The sequence below is a fragment of the Lagopus muta genome, chromosome 14 (genome assembly GCF_023343835.1).
Source record: "Lagopus muta isolate bLagMut1 chromosome 14, bLagMut1 primary, whole genome shotgun sequence".
Classification (NCBI taxonomy): domain Eukaryota; kingdom Metazoa; phylum Chordata; class Aves; order Galliformes; family Phasianidae; genus Lagopus; species Lagopus muta.
The window spans coordinates 12,160,517-12,176,477 of record NC_064446.1 but is presented as its reverse complement, the minus strand read 5'-3'; the positions used below and the strand labels follow the sequence as shown (position 1 = coordinate 12,176,477).

General features: G+C 41.5%; 1 protein-coding gene across 1 annotated transcript in view; it reads left to right on the top strand.

Annotated features, from left to right (window-relative positions):
* The first annotated feature begins 867 nt into the window (after positions 1–867).
* GRIA1 (glutamate ionotropic receptor AMPA type subunit 1) overlaps positions 868–15,961 on the top strand; it is a 165,107-nt gene continuing 150,013 nt past the window's right edge. The window contains exon 1 of the mRNA XM_048960465.1: positions 868–965. The gene's annotated coding sequence lies outside the window, so the exon portion shown is untranslated. The remainder of the gene's footprint in view (positions 966–15,961) is intronic.

Below are 15,961 nucleotides of genomic sequence, written 5' to 3'. Positions count from 1 at the left end.
GTTCAACAGCTTTGTGTCATGAATATTAAAAAGAATATTTTAATCGCACAGCTCACCAGCATTGTCTTACCCACTCTAAACTCTTGAAAGAATTCAGAAACTCAGCAAAAATACAGCCTTCCCAACCACTGAACGTATTTGTCTCACTGATAAGGATCCTACACACCTTGCACCTGTCTCTAAGCCCTTGTGCTGTTGTTTTAGCTATTGCCAACACGAAACCATGACCCTGGAACTGGAGCTGCTACTCCCTCATTGCTGAGAGCATTTTGCAGAGCAGGCTGCATGCTGCAAAGCCCGTCAAGCCTTCATTTAACATGATGGAGAGCCTTGCCAAGGAGAAACACTCCCTTATCCATCACTACGTTGCTAACATCCCTCACGGAGACCCAAAATGGCTGCTTGGCGTGAGATAAGGTCTTGCTGGCATTTAACCTTCCCTCCTGGGCAGGGAGGAGGGAAGCTGTGATTAACAGCCACTGCCTCGCTGCGTGCTGAGGGCCGAGCTGTGCACTGAAGAGATGTTCACAGAGCTGAGATACTGTGGTTATTGTGACTCTGGTGCCAAGAAAAAAAAAAGAGGAAAAAAAAAAGGAGCATTCTGTTTTCTGCATGTATTACATTTTCTTCCAGCAGCTTCCTGGGCTGAAGATGACTTTGCCCCCTGGGCCACCAAAGAGACCAAGACCTGTCCTGAGGTGGCAGAGCAAAGCACTGCCCTGGACATGCATTGGGCCTGTGTCAAAGGGTTAAGCTCAGCATCCCTCCTCCAGCAGCCCAGCACAGGTGGTGGGAAGTTGATTGGTGGTGTGGGAGGTTCTGGGGAAGCTTTTAAAGCTTCCAAGAGAGGCCCCAAGAGAGGTTGAGCAGGGCAGTACTTGCCTGAGCTTTGCTCGGTGCTGAGCCCTGCTCCAGCTTGTCTTGACCCTGTGTGGTATAAAGTCAACTCTGCTGAAAGCTGCAAGGTAAGACTCAATTATTACTAAATCTCAGGGTTCTACTGATGAACAATATTGTCCTGGTGTGATGGCAAGCTTAAACAAGCCCCTACTCACTGGTTCTCAGCAAGGAGGTGAACCTTAGTGTTTTTGAGGCCCCTCTGTAGGCTGTGCAAAGGGCAGTGAGCAGCTGGGCTCTCCCATGAGGTGGGGAGGTACCAAGTGATGCTTCAGTGTGTGATGATTTGGCTTCTGCTTTGACCTCAGAGTGGCATGGGAGCGTTCTCAGTGATTTGGTTTTGCTGTTTTGTTTGTCATCTGCTCTGGCTGTTTTATTCCATTTTGCTTAGCCTCCTGCAGTGATAAGGCATGAGCTATCCTGTGGTTCTCTGGCACTGTTGCAAAAAACTAACTCCTTCGTTGTCTTTTATCAGACCAACCTAGAATTCTCGTTGGCTGAAATCTTGCTAGCTACCAGGCAAGCTGTAGTGCCTGGTACAAAACAAAGTGGTTTGTTCTGACTCCTCTGCAGGTCCCTGAGAAGAGGTCAGTAAAGGCTGGTTCTCCTTCAGGCTCTGGGTTTCCCTGTAGAAAGCTTTCAGGCTGTCCAGTTAATAGCTCAAGAGGTGAGAATGACCTAGTACTGTGCTCTGCTAACTTCTTGCTTAAGAGATAGCTATGACTTCATGGCACACTGGCAGTAGTGCTCCCAGCTCAGCTGCCCATTCCTATCCCTGTAGGACTTTTTGTTCTTAAACTGAGCTGTGATAATGCAATTGGTGATGGTGTGTGAGTGTAAATATTCCTCAGGAATAGTTGAAAGTCACCTTTGAATGATGCATTGTCAAACCACAGCTGTCAGCCCACCCACCTGAGACCTTGATTCCTTGTACTGCTGACTGAATGGTGTAGTGATCTGGAAAGGCTGCTGCTGGGGAGTGGACATGGATTCCAGTGGACTGTTCCATAGGCAGGGAGGTTATTGGCCTAGGATTAGCTTGATGCTGACAGGCCTTTGTCTCTTAAGTGCTGTTTATATCTCTGTTTTAGAAGCCAATAATTTAGTATGAGTTGGCAATAATTGTAGAGCACTATAATGTGTCTCTCAAACTATAATGTTACCAGTCAGTTAATAGCTGCTGAAATTCCTTTCTATACAGTGCTTTAGATGAAATAGATAGTCTTTGTTCTTTATTAGGGCTTGATGGTAAGAGCTTTGTTCTTTGGCTCCAAGCCTGTTTTTTTGTCATTCTGGTGGAAAAATTTCAAAACTACAACTAAGTTTTTACTGCTGTTTGTGACTGTGAAAACCTGCTTCAATGCTGATTTGCATCTCTGGAGTGCAAGCCTGTTTTTTCTCATTTGTTGGTCATGGGGGGGCTTTGTGTCCAACCCACGGTTCCCTCAGGTGTGTGTAAACCATCTCTTTCTGGGTCATGATTGCACTCAAGGTTTTGATGTTGTCATATTGCAGTATTGTATGAGTGAAGCTTCCTGTGGGACCCTGTGAGTGCATGTTGAATTAAGGAGCAAGCTGAGCAATCTTGAAACCATGGTTCTGTGTTACAGTGGTGCTGATTCTTGTTAGTAGGGCTTGCTAAGCACCAGCTTGATGCCTTGATAATGTCGCCATGTGGTTTTGATTAGGAACAATTTGTCATACCCACTACTTAGCTGGTAGATACAGCTTAGAGCAGTCACTACTTTATTCCAGTATGCTAGTTAAAATAAGAAATATCAGCAAAATGCATTTTTACCATGGAATCAGTGACTATTCTTACTTCTTTATTCACCATGAAATTTGCCTCCAAATAAGTCCTCATGCTGACACAAACTAAAAAAAAAATTCCTCAGTGGAGGCCCAGCTGAGGAGCTGTTTCATTAGCAGAGTCCAGCTTGGAAATGAGGAGGTGGAGGGGGTGTATCTAACTTGGAGTAAATCTTGCTTCTCAGAGCTCTGGGTGAGTGGGTTCCTTCCACTGAGACTTCTGTGATGCTGAGTTGCTTTTCTGGGTGATGCCACAGAGTGGCTTCTTTGACAGATGGCAATGAATCGACAACTTAAAAGGTCTCTGCAGAAAAATGCCATGAAGAGAGGTGCTTTCACTAACAGTGTTGCTGAAGTAGAGTGGATTCTGCAGGTCTGTTCCTTTGAGTTACTGTAGAAAAACTGAGGAATGTTCCTGGGCTATATCAGGTGCTCGACCTGTGGGGTGGTCAGTAGGTGAGGCTGGATTCTTCCTGAAGTGATGATTGTTCACAGAGAGTGAATGCTCAGAATGGTTGCTGGGGAGACTTGTGACAACCCAATGGACATGCAAATGTGACAAGCTGATGCTTTATTTATTTACTGCCTAAATATTCCTCAATTTGGACACTGACTTTTTTCCCCTGTCACTTAAGCAGGGTAGTAGGGGGAAAATCTTCCCTTCTCTGAGTTCTGTGGTATGGCATTGTTCATTGTGGGAGTCCTCCTGGCTATTTGAACTTGGCCCTGATTGCTGTCAGCAGCAATTGGCAAGGGGGTTTTATCTGCAGCTATAATCTGTTCCTTGTCACTGCAGCATCAGCTGTCAGAGGGTTTCTCTATTTCTGCTTTGCATAAATGCTTTTTTGGAACTCCTGGAAGCACTTCTTTCATGTCCCAGTATTATCACTTAGGCAAAGTCTTTGCATATCCCACTGTGGAGATGAGAGCACTGTTCTCTGCTGGGTTTTGCATGTGCTGTAGTGGTAGACAGGTGTAACAAAACCCCAGGGCTTCCCAGGGAGATGATCTTGTGCCACGTTATGACAGTAAATGGAAGGAACTTCAGAACTTTTGAGCTGAGAACTGACTGTGACTTGCAATCTTAGCCTCTGCCAAGATCTCTTTTGTTTCCCTGCCTTTTTTTCTCCTGTTTGCTGTGAAGCCGTGCCCCAGCAAACAAAGGATTTCTGAAGAGGGTTTCCCAGTCTCTCCAAGTGTAGTAAAAGAGAAGCCAGAGTTCACAAATGTCATGCCTTACATTGCCCTAGTATATTCTCTGAAATTGAACACTAACTCTATACAAAAGAAAAGGAGAAAAACTCAAAGCAGGAACAAATATTTCTGCATTCAGTAATGCATATAGTTCTGGGTAGAAAGCAGGTGTGGTGTAGGGTTCACTGGGTGTTGTTTGATAACACAGGATATTTTTCTAATGTACTTCTGAAACTGCATCAAGACATCTGTGCTGTACCTGGAGTATTCCTTCTATCTTGGTGCAGTGCTTGAACAGCAGCAGCAAAATAAGAAGCAAAGCAGATGGCAGTACAGAAATATCTTTGATTTATTCAGATGAGGCCAGAAGAATGAATATCCCAATGATTGGGTGGTATGTGACATTAATCACACAAGTTAGTCACTACTTAATATTTTGTCTGCTCAGAGTATGTAAGCCTTTTAAACACAGACCACTATTTTTGCGGATATTTATTCTTTAAGTATCCTGTCATGAAATACTTAGCAGCATCCATTAGTAGGTCTGAAATTGATGGGAGATTCTGTTGACTGTGCTTTAAAAGAAGCTGCACTTAACTGGGATTGCTTCAAGTCCTTTTTATTTCTATCATTTTTCCATCTCTTCGTAGAAAATGTTTAGCTCTATTTGCACATTATGCCCAGGCTGTCATGAGATGGAGAGAGAGGTCACTGCTTGCAACTTCCAAATGCATTTCTAAGTAGTTTTGCCCACTACCCATACCTCATTTGAATGCAAGTTTTTGAAATGTGAGCTTTTCTATTCCAAGAACAATAGGAAATACCACAGTTAGTAAGGGAAAGTGTTCTAAGGTTAAGGATTTCTAGCAGAAATAGTGAGCACATAATGAGTACTACTGTGTACAAGTTCATGATGTTTCCCTGGCACTGGGTAGGTGACACTACGGGTAATCTGAGTTCTTAGTAGTGATCTTGTACTGCTAGCATGAGTGAGTCACTGGGTGAGAATGGCGTTCATGGATGAATCAGAAAATAGAATGAAGCTTAAGGGTGAGATCTTTTGGATAGTTTTTAGTTGTGTTTCTTGATCAGTCTATTTACTGTTTGTACTGTGTATGTCCTGTATGAAGCAAAGGTGTAATCTAACCATGGCACCTTCAAGGACTAAAGCCAGTAATGGGCCATTGCTTACCTGGTCAAAGCTTTCAAGGCAATATCAACTTGCACTCATCTACATTATTGTATTGATGCTTAATTAGAAATCACTTCTGGGTACTCTACAGTGATGTATTTTTGTGCAGTAGCATTGAAACTGTTGTTGTTTTAAGAGAAAATGGGCTTGTTTTATTCCACATCCATTCCCTAATCTAGATCATTATGACAGTTCATTCTGTAGCATTAGCACAAATACAGGAATTAGCATGTTGGAAATGCATTGTCAGAAGTGAGCAATGGGTGGCGAGGGAGCAGGACTGACTTAATTCAGTGGTAGTCTGAACATTAATCTTTAATAGTGGAACCTACAAACTTTAAAGAAAAAAAAAAAAACTACTGTGGCTGTTACTTTGGCAGAAGAAAGCATTCAGGGTTAATTGTGATGTGTTGTGAACACATGGCTTTCTGGACTCTCCCCAGAGGCAAGTTCTGCTCTCCTGTAGGCAGCCACAATGCTACAGCTTCGGTGCTGCATGGATGTAATTGGTGGGGGGTTTGTCTCCTTGTCTATGCAAACTGTGAAAGACCCATGGGAAGTAACATAGAATCAGTGCCTCTGAGTGGCTGTTTCCCTGATCTGGAACATCAGGATAGCTTGTTTTGTTTTTGTGGTGATGTTCCTCTGCTAATTGTAATGAGCTTTACACTTTGAAAAGAATAAGAAATATTAGGTATTATCATTCAATAGGATGAATAACTAAAGAGAATAATTTCTTATTCAGACTTAAGAGTAAACCACTGAGCAATTTGATAAGCCAATTCCTATGGGAAATTAAAAAAAGAAAACACGAGCTTTTCTGGAACTGAGTTTTTTTTTGAATGTGATTTATATGCTGACTAACAGAGCACTAAAATACAGACTACTTCCTTCAATGCTTTCAGCTTTTTTTTTTTTTTGTCATAAAACAATACTATAATGGTAATACAGATTGTAAATATCAAGTCAGGTCTCACTTAGAGCCATGCTCCTGTTGTCTCTGAACTGTGCCTATGATCTCATAGCCTCAATTAAAAGGACAGTGATGCTGTGTGAGAGTTCTGGGGTTTGCAGTATATGTCCTGTGGATATCATTCTAATAAGTGTTGTTAACTTCATGCTGAAATGCTAATTAAAAAAAAACAAGCTTTTCTGTACTGGTATTTTAAATAAAAATTCTGAACCTGTTGGGGATGGATGTGATTAAAACTCTTCCAGAGTTGTTCTGGGTTTCAGTTAGTTAAATATAAGTCTGGACTTCCCTGGGCACTGGGCAACTTGTGCAGTGGAAAGTATGTCCCAGGTATGTAATTACCAGACAGCTGGGGCACAGAGTATATCTCCTCCTGCATACAGAATGGGTGTTGGTGAGATGTAGAAAGGGGTCAGCAGCTTCTTGGCTGCTGCTTATCTCTCCTTCTCTGTATGCATAAGTATTGAAGCTGCTTTCCACTGCAATTAAATTCAAGGAATTGGATGCCTTTAGACGTGTGTGCATCTCTAGGAGACACTGGCAATCACTGTTGGCTTTAAATGTCATTGCAAGATTAAATGTTAAGGTTGAAGTCAGCATTGGAAGTTCCAATGACTCCATGGGTGCAAGTTTATATTTAGACTGTACTTACAGAAGAGCCTTAAGGCAGCCCTGCAGTCCAAACTCACCCTTTCCACAGTCAAAGAAACTGCAGGCTTGTCCCTTGGCATAGCTGGAGGCCTTCCTTCAAAGCTTGCAGGACCCGAAGGACCCAAAACATTCAGTGCCGCCTTATGCTACTGATAATCTCCCTTCTGGCTGCTCCAGCCTCAATATAAGCAGGGGATGAGCTAATCTGGGAGTACCAGGCTCTTTAGGAATAATGTTGTCATCCTTTATGTACTGTGCTTTAACCTCAGGCTCTGTCCATACCAGCAATATTGCCATCCGACTGCTGTCCCCTTCTGTTGTCCGAGATGGTCAAACAAGAGCGTGCAAGGCAGTAATTCATTCAGGGGGGGCTTTCTGTTTAATAGGAGTCTCCAGAAACTGTTTACACACAAAATATTGCTTCCAGGCATGGAGCATGCATGATGCTGAGTGAATGTGTAGTGCTGTGGAAGGTAAGCTGAGCATTTCTGTGCCGGATGGCTGCACCGAGTGTTGCCAACTCACTGCGCTGTGAGCAGCCACTGGAGGACTTTGTTATGCTGCCATCCAGCTTGTTAGCTCTCAGTAGCTCACACATGCTTATTTATATAAACGAAACCTGTGAAAGCAAGACAGTATGTCAAAATCAAATTACTTTGCTGTGCTTCTCCTCCTTTAGCAGGAAAAGATGGGGCTACTGTACTCATTCATCTCCTTTCACTGCAAAGTAACGCAATTAGCAGTGAGGAAGGGCTGCCAATCCAGTGAATAATCTTAGACATCTCCAAGCAGTTAAGCACGTTAATTAAATTGGCATTGCAGCAAGACTTTGAGTTAGCAGAGTTCCAGTGATCTCTTCTGGAAGATTTTTGTCTGTGCACATTAAAGACTTCCCAAGTTTAGACTGACTTGGCCTGACTCCTCTCAGCCTTTCCTTGGCTTTCCATTCATTATCTATATTACTCTAATATGGCACCCATTACTTTCATTAATTGTATGGTTTTTATGCTTAGAGGCATATGTTGTGCTGTGTTGGATTTATTCTAGAATCTTTTTGTTTGTTCTTGTGTATTTCTGCTTTGATAACTGTGAGAATCAATAGGTACAACTCAAATTTGGCACACCTTTTTACACTCTGATCTTATTTGAGACCCATCCTCTAGATTACTAATCTCAGCATTAAAATCATCAGAAAGGGTGCCATACAATGCTGAAGAGCCTGTGCTGTCACACAACACCTCTGTGTTCCATTTCTGTTACCTCTAGCTAGATAAAGGCAGATGCCCTTTGGGATTTTGCTTTAAAAACACTGGTACTTGTGTTCTGTGTTGTTTGTAAGAACTTTTATATCACTTACTCTTCCTTGAATGACCAAAAACATCTTATCTGGATGCAAGGCTCTACTCTGGCTTATGGATAGTGAAGTCCTTAGATCTGCTGCTTTTCTGCCTAGGTGCTGCCACTTCTTCAAGGATATTGGTTGTGTCCCCGCTAGACAGCGCTAGCGAGCATCTGGTTCTTGGAGGTGGAGAACAGATAAGCTTAATGATTGCACCCTAAATGACGGCAGAACTCAAAGTGTAATGCCTCCATGTGCAGTTGCGACTTAGCTTTGTCTGCAGGCATCTTGTGTGAGATGTCAGGTGAATGCTGAGTGCCTTTTTCCATTCCCTTGCCTATCATTCCCATGTAGGGATCTGCCTGTGCCCCTAGATCATCTCAGGGCACACCTTTTCCTGTCCGGATTTGAATGCTTTGCTTTAAAGGCTGCTGGAACTAGTTCATGGGGGGTGGGGGGGGGGGGGAGTCTTTTTGCCTCTTTTCCTCTAAAATGGATCTGTAGGAGGTTGGATGTGCTGAACTAGTACATTTCTAAGGACAAAAACTCCTAATGTTTTTGAAGAATTTTTTTCCCCTGTTACCATGTTGCCAAGCAACATTTTTACAGTATCAGCAGCTGGGGAAGCTAAACTCCGAATGTTTGAAAATGAATTAAAGGAGGAGAAAGAAGGCACCTCTGTCCTTTGGCTATTCCTTTTTACTGCTGCGAAGAGGGCATACCCCTCACTCTACCACTGGACTCCCAATTTATTAAAGTAGAACTTGGGTTTATTCATCTTCATCTGTCTTTCATCATTCACACTTGAATAATGCTAGATGGAAATGAAAGTCTTTGCTCTTTAGCTAATAGATTCCTAAATAATAGGGCTTGGACACATCTGAAAGGTCTTCCAGTGCTTTTTGCTGTGGAAGGTCAGTTGCTGCTATCCCATCACTTATAGTGGGATGGTAGGGTGACACAGGTGTCAAGCTTCTACTTCCAAATCTAGTGTTTGAGCCTGTGCTCAGAAACTCCTCCTAGCCCCACTGCAAGCAATGTTTGTTTACCCATTCTGTATAATTACAGGAGGTTGAAAATGATGCAGTGCATGACTCTCTCTCTTGCCACTGGCAGTATAACCTGGTCTGACTTAATTACAATAGCCTGAAGCATGCAGCAAACTCCTGACACTGCTTTGGCGTTTCTAGAGAAGTCTTTTTTTGTCTTCTATCATTTGTATGGACAAGACACTGGGGAACCCAGTGTGCTGAGTGCTGTTTGGACACACTGCTGCACACTTCTTGTTCTGCAGAGTTTAGTCTACCTGATTTTGAGTCTTTAAAGAAACTATATGTATTACCATGATGTCTAGAGGTCAACAAATTTGAGTCCCATTGGGCTAGCACTGTGCCATTATACAATAAGAGATGGTTTCTGCTCCAAGGAATTTATATTCCAAGGTGTTTCACAGCTGGTTCTCTGACTCTTCTCAGCTACTGCTTAACTTTAACACTACAATATTTTCTAATTGAGCTTTAAAAATCCATGTATGAGCTTCTGTCTCAGATGACCTTCTAAGCACTCAAGAGCTAATGAGGATGGAAGACTAGCTGAGCTTTGGAGCTTCTTATTTTGTTTTACAGGCTGAGTGATTTGTGTGCTCCATGCCAGGCAAAGTGAACTTTCCCTTTTTGAGCAGATAAATTGGAAGTAATGGACTTGGGGGGGGGGGGGGGGGGGGGGGGGAAAAAAACAAACAGTTGGATCAACATAAATGATAGGTCTTTTTTGTTGTGTTTATTCATTCACAGATGAATAGGATGCAGCAGACAGCAAAATAACCTCTAACAGGTAGAAAGGAAAGAAGGAAAACATTCTCTGAATGAAATCTCTTCAAAGATATGAAACCTCTGCCTTTAAAGCTATCACTGCAAAGATTTTCCTGTTAAAACTAAAGGATTTCTAAATCCCAAAGCCGTAAAGTTAGTTAACTTAGGACACTGCATGGAGGCTACTTGGTGGAACTTGTTTTGACACCTTTACCTACACAATAAATATCTTCAAGACCTTACAGCCATTCCCTGGTCACTGAAATGCAGGCAAACTCTCAGCTAGACATCAAAGATAATTCACAGTTATCTCTGGAACAGAGTTATGTATAATAAGCAGGACAGAGAATTATTTCCTGGAAGAGTTGCTTGGGCAAACATTTTAGAAATACAAAAGTGATTTCCTTATAGCTTTCTAGTGTTGAAAGTGGAGGCTGTTTTAAATGCAGGTAAGGACCATTACTGTTTGGCAAGGTATGTGAAGATGCCTGTTAACCCTTTGTAGTACCAGGTGGTATTAGACTTCTGCTGCTTAAATCATAGAATCACAGAACTGAGTTGGAAGAGGTCCTTAGAGGTCATCTAGCCCAACTCTCCTGCAATGAACAGGGACATATAGAAGTTAGGAATAGATTCTCCTTTTGTTAACTTTTAAAAAGCCTGCAAGGAGAATTTGTTCTTATTTTGACTTATTAGTTATTCTTACGACAGAAATGAATTTTCTTTCTTATTTCTTTCCTTTTCCTTATGTTCCAGCTATATCCAACAATGAAAACGCACTTAGCAAAATGACTGAGGGAAATCTAATAGCAATTTCCATCTCAGGGAAGGAGGGAAGAATAAGCTATCCATCTTCCCATTCCTTTTTGCAAAAATTAGTTTCTTTAGCTGCCAAAGTGAAGCAGCAATGCTAGATTTACAGCAGAATCCAGCCATGTCTGTGTCAAATCACATACTCATATTTTGGCTTGTTTTCAGTAGGCGTTCATTGCCATTTGCCTCTTAATCCAAATTATTATTGTTGATTAAATATTTGCTGACATTTTTCGAGCATGATGGAAGCGAATCCTCCGCAAATATGTCTGAGATGGTAACATAAGACTATCCAATGCCCATTAACATCAACGGAAGCATTTCTGATTTGGATCTGGCAGATGCTGAATAATTTTGGGGGGAGAAAGAAAACCTTCTGATGGAAGTTACCATCTGACAGGTTCAACTTTCTCTGATAATTATGTTGTGGAATAGAATTCAGTATAGAGTATACGCTTTCACTAGACCTTCTGTGCTAGAAACTGCATTCATTATCCACTGTGTTTGCACATGTAATAGCTGTGCAATCCTCAGTGACTGCATCTCTAAACTTGGAAAGTGAAATCTATATTCAGAAATATGGCTGTGGGCACTGTAGAAAGAGCTTCCAAGAATCTCATCACATAACAATGATGTTATGTTGTCTTAAGCTGCGCAACCAGGTGAAAACTGGGCCAAGGTATTCTTTGGTGACTCCCCAGTTACAGGGTATGATGCTCCTGTTCTACATTTGACCTAGACAAGAAAAGGGAAAAACCTCCCACTTATCCAGCTGGGCTGGAAAGTCAAAATGTCTGTGTTAGAACATGGGGAACATGAATAAAGCATAAGTGTAAGGCAGACTCCAGCATGTGAGGTCATGACTGCTGAAGTATGGACTTAACACTCAAGGTGAGCAGGGCAGCTTCCTCAGCACTCTCCTTCGTTAGGCTTCATGTAGCAGAAGACTTCATACAGACAGATTGTCATGCTTGTCAAGGAGTTAAGGCAAGTGCAGGATGTTGACTGCACATCAGCCCAGGTGTTGGGGTGAAGGCAGCAGTATCACAGCATATACCAAGCTGCTCAGAGCACTTCCCTGGTACATGAAGCTTGGTGTCAGGCTACATCAGTAAGTGCTTCTGCCGCTGCTTAGGAAACAAATGTGAGGTGAGGGGCAGATTTATGCTGTGGATTAGAAACTAGGATCAATACTAGGATCAGTGGGAGATTGTAGTGGTGAGATTTCTAAACTGTTTATCAACAGTCTATAAAGGGTCTCAGCAATGAAGTGGCAACATCTGGAGAGTGTATAAAGAAACACTGCAAACTAAATCAGCTTGCCAGCAGGGCAGCAAATGTTACTTAGTGTAGCTGAGCCTATTCCTTCAGTGTACCAACCCACTTCCAGCCTGAAATGCTTTCATAGCTGCCTTTGTGTTTGGCCACTGCGGCACCAGTAAGCAAATAGAAATAATTCAAAGCAGAATTTTAAATGTAAAAAAGAAAAAGATAAGAAAAGGAAGGGGCTTGAAGGAAAGTTCTGCCTTGAATGGAATTAAATTCTCTTGATGGATTTTGGTCTGTTGGTCAGAACATCACAAAATGCATCTCAAAGAACTTTGGGTGAAACCAACTTACTGTAATTCTACTTCCAGAGCACTGTGGCTTTTTCTTCCTCCACTGGCTGTTCCATATGGCTGTGTTTAATCATGATCACAAACGATAATAATGAATATCACAAGAATGAAATAAGAACCTGTAATGAACTTAAATCAGCTTATAATTGTTTGCTAGGATGGGGGTGATACAGGTTTATGTAGAGATGAATTGTAGCAAATAACTCCAAAGACAGATTTGTTGAGGACTAATTTTGTAACAGATGCAAAGGCCAAAGCTGCAGATGTAAACTGGAGATGAGCTGGCTCACAGCATCTGGTACAGTTTTGCTCTATGCTCAGGGCTGAATTTCTCCAGACCTAACCTGCTCCTATCTCCACACCAGCACTTGTTTACAGTCATTTGTACTGTGCAGCCACTTGCCAGTTCACATCATGGGGTTTCCACATCTGTCTTAAATTCCAGAGCTGGCTGTTCGGGATGTTAGGATCTAAGCAAATTTCATGCTTGTGGATAAGGATAAAATAATCAAACCCCTGCTAAAGCCTTAAAAAACAGAGTGTAGGAGAACAGCCTCTTCCAGGACCTGCTTTTTTCCTGCTGTCTTCCCTTTGTGCCTGTGTCTGGAGCACAGGCAATGTGTTGTGGTGACCTCTTGCATCTCTACAGATGGTTGCCTGTCACATTCTGCTGGGGATAGCACTGTTGTTCCCAGTGTCACCATCGTGGATGAGCATGGAGTCACACAGGGAACTCCTTGCCGTGACCTCAGGGAGCCTCTAACAGATCCAGAGCTATTGGATTCCCTGTACCTTTAGTGTAGTTATTTTCACAACACTTCTTAGAAGTGTGCTGTTAACTCATTGAAATGAGAAATGGAGGCAAATATTGAGGGCCAGACAACTGCAGTGTATGGGTATAGCACTCTCTTCCCCTACCTCATTAAGGAAATGTCTCTATGTGAAATTAATCATTTACATAGGACTAACATTTAGCTGCATGTTCTGCATATGAATGAATTGCTTCCATCCCTGGAATGACAGCAAGTAACTTAGCGTGTAGAAAGATTTTTCTTTGGGATTTTGTACTAGATTAAATCCAAAAAACTGATGGTGATGGGAATGGGGATGTCATTCAGTACAGGTTGTAAGCAGTAGTAGTGTCAGCACTTATGCCTCTACCCCTGTTCTTGCTTCTATGAGTGCAAATGGAAATAGAATGGATAGGGCAAACAGCTTTTCTGAAGTGACAATGATTGTGGTCTTTTGTGCAAGCTAGTGTGTTTTGTCTAACTGTAGCACTTAGTTCAATAAAATGTGTAACTTTTCCCTGTAAGTTTTCCCTTTCTTATCCTTAGGCTATGATGATAACATACTTTTTCAGTGTTTCTATTATTACAAAGTATTCAATATGCAGAGGACAAAATAAGACATCACTGAATAAAATGAATCAACTATCAGAAGGGATAAAACTGGGCCGCTGATGGATTTTTAAGCATGTTTCATTTAGCAAATCTCCTTATTTTAAATTTGCATGAGACTGCTGCAGATTTTCCCCTTCCACTGCAATATTGTGACAGAATCCAGAGCTGGGAGCAGTTCCACTGAGTTTGGGGAGCTTTGCATCCAATAATGGCACCCACCTGAAATGCTTACTCTGAGCCCATTTGTATTTAGTGGTGTTGAAGTATTATTGCCATCAATTATTTACAGACGTGAGGCAGAAATGAGATCACTTTCAATGAATCAAAGAATTAATTTTTTGCTCCACACTGCAAAAAAAAATGACACATTAGCTTCACTTAATATGTTGATGGATTAAAATGTGTCTTCTTGAATAAAACATTTCCTTCTTAGGCTATTAAATGCTATCTGTGTAAGCGACAACACAGCTAAACGCAGAAGGCAGGGATTGGCTTTGCTTGGTATGCGTTGGGTTTAGCAGGAGGAATGCTCTGATTTAAATTGTTTTCATACAGAAGCACCTGCAGAATTCCACTTGTTCAGTTTATGTATTCTGGTTGTGATAGCATTTTCTACAACAGCATGTATGTATATGCAAGCTCATGAACTGTTTTTATTTCTTGGATATCTGGCAATGTTTGCTGTACCCAAAGACAAAAAAGCTTCCTTTGTAAATGCAGACGTGTTTTGTCAAATAATTAAATGTATACTAAATGAAACAGTTTTCTGGGATCTAATGGAAATCATGAGGCTTAGCATTACAAGGTGCAGATGCTTCTTGCAGCAAATTTGCTAAACAATATGCAGGTATCAAATCCAGTGCTAAAGTGTTACAGTCAAAGCTGCTGCATCAGGAATCAATTTTGAGGTCTGAATTGTGGTGCAAGTGTGGGTGCTGGGAGAGAAGAAGCAAAAAAAGATGTGTATTGTAGTCTTTATCTAATATCTTGTTATGCTGTAGAGTACAAAAGCAAGACTATTTATTTATTTAGCCAGCTCATGTTGCACATAAAGGGCTTAAATGTGGTGATCATGTCAGGAATACAGTGCCACTCCAACTGAGATTTTTGCAATGCTACAGTGCTCCTCTCTGTTACTGCACTTCTATATGTGCAATAGTTCCTGTAGCTGTAGGCACCCATCAATCATACCTCCGGAACAACAAAATAGGTCTTCAGCTGAAATTTCTCACTTCCATTTTTGACTGCACTTCCATTTTGACTGGAAAAACCTCACCTTTATAATATATATGTATAAATAAAACATTAAACAAACAGTGGAAAACGAAAGCAAAACCCCCAGCACTTTGAAGGCTGAGTAAGAGCTTAAAAGATGAGCGTTATTTGGATCAACTTGAGTAACATTTTGCATAGGATCCAATTGCTCAGGGTGCTTCTCAAATCGTAAAGACTCGGTCACCACCCTGCTTAAAAAAAAAAAAAAGCAAGCTCTGTTTTTTCTTTTCTATCTGAAAATACCTTTAAACATCGTGGAAAAATGTTTCCTATTTTTCTTTTTGTAACTGTTCTTCAATAACACAGTTGTGCCAGGTGAGTGGATGTGCTGCTTTAGCATCTTTCTGGGAGTAATTGATTGCTCCTGCCCCACGTCCAATCGATACCAACATAAACTCACATCTTGTTATGATTGCTTTCACACAAAGGAAGTTGTACCCCTTTGCCCATCTCACTGTGGCCAGGCAATGCATAAGTCATTTTGGGTCCCTGCAGGCTTGTGGCAGCAGATTAAAATTAGATGTGTAAAACTGTTGCCACCCTTATCCATCTGCCTTGCTTCCCTACCAGATGTCAGTGCCCCTGTGATGTACAACCTCCTTGTGAATCAGCGGAGCTGCTGCAGTGTTCAGGCTGGTACATCAAAGTAAAACAAAAGAGGAGTTGGTTGTAACCTAATTAATCAATGTCACAGTATAATTCTGACCTAGAACTCCAAACCAGCATTGTACAAGAACTCCAAATTCAAAAGCAATCCGAAGTTTTTAACATTAAAAAAAAAAAGCCCTCAAACTTTCTATTCAGACTTATGACACTCATCATTATGCCTGATTTTTCTTTTTTTTTAAAGCAGCACACAAATACCTGTTATCCTGTGAGCTCCCTGCTGTTCCAGACAGGCTTTGAAAACTGATGCTGTGTTTATTCAGGATAACAAAATATGTTCTCTAGTGAATAATAAATTGATTTTTTTTTCTTTGTCCAT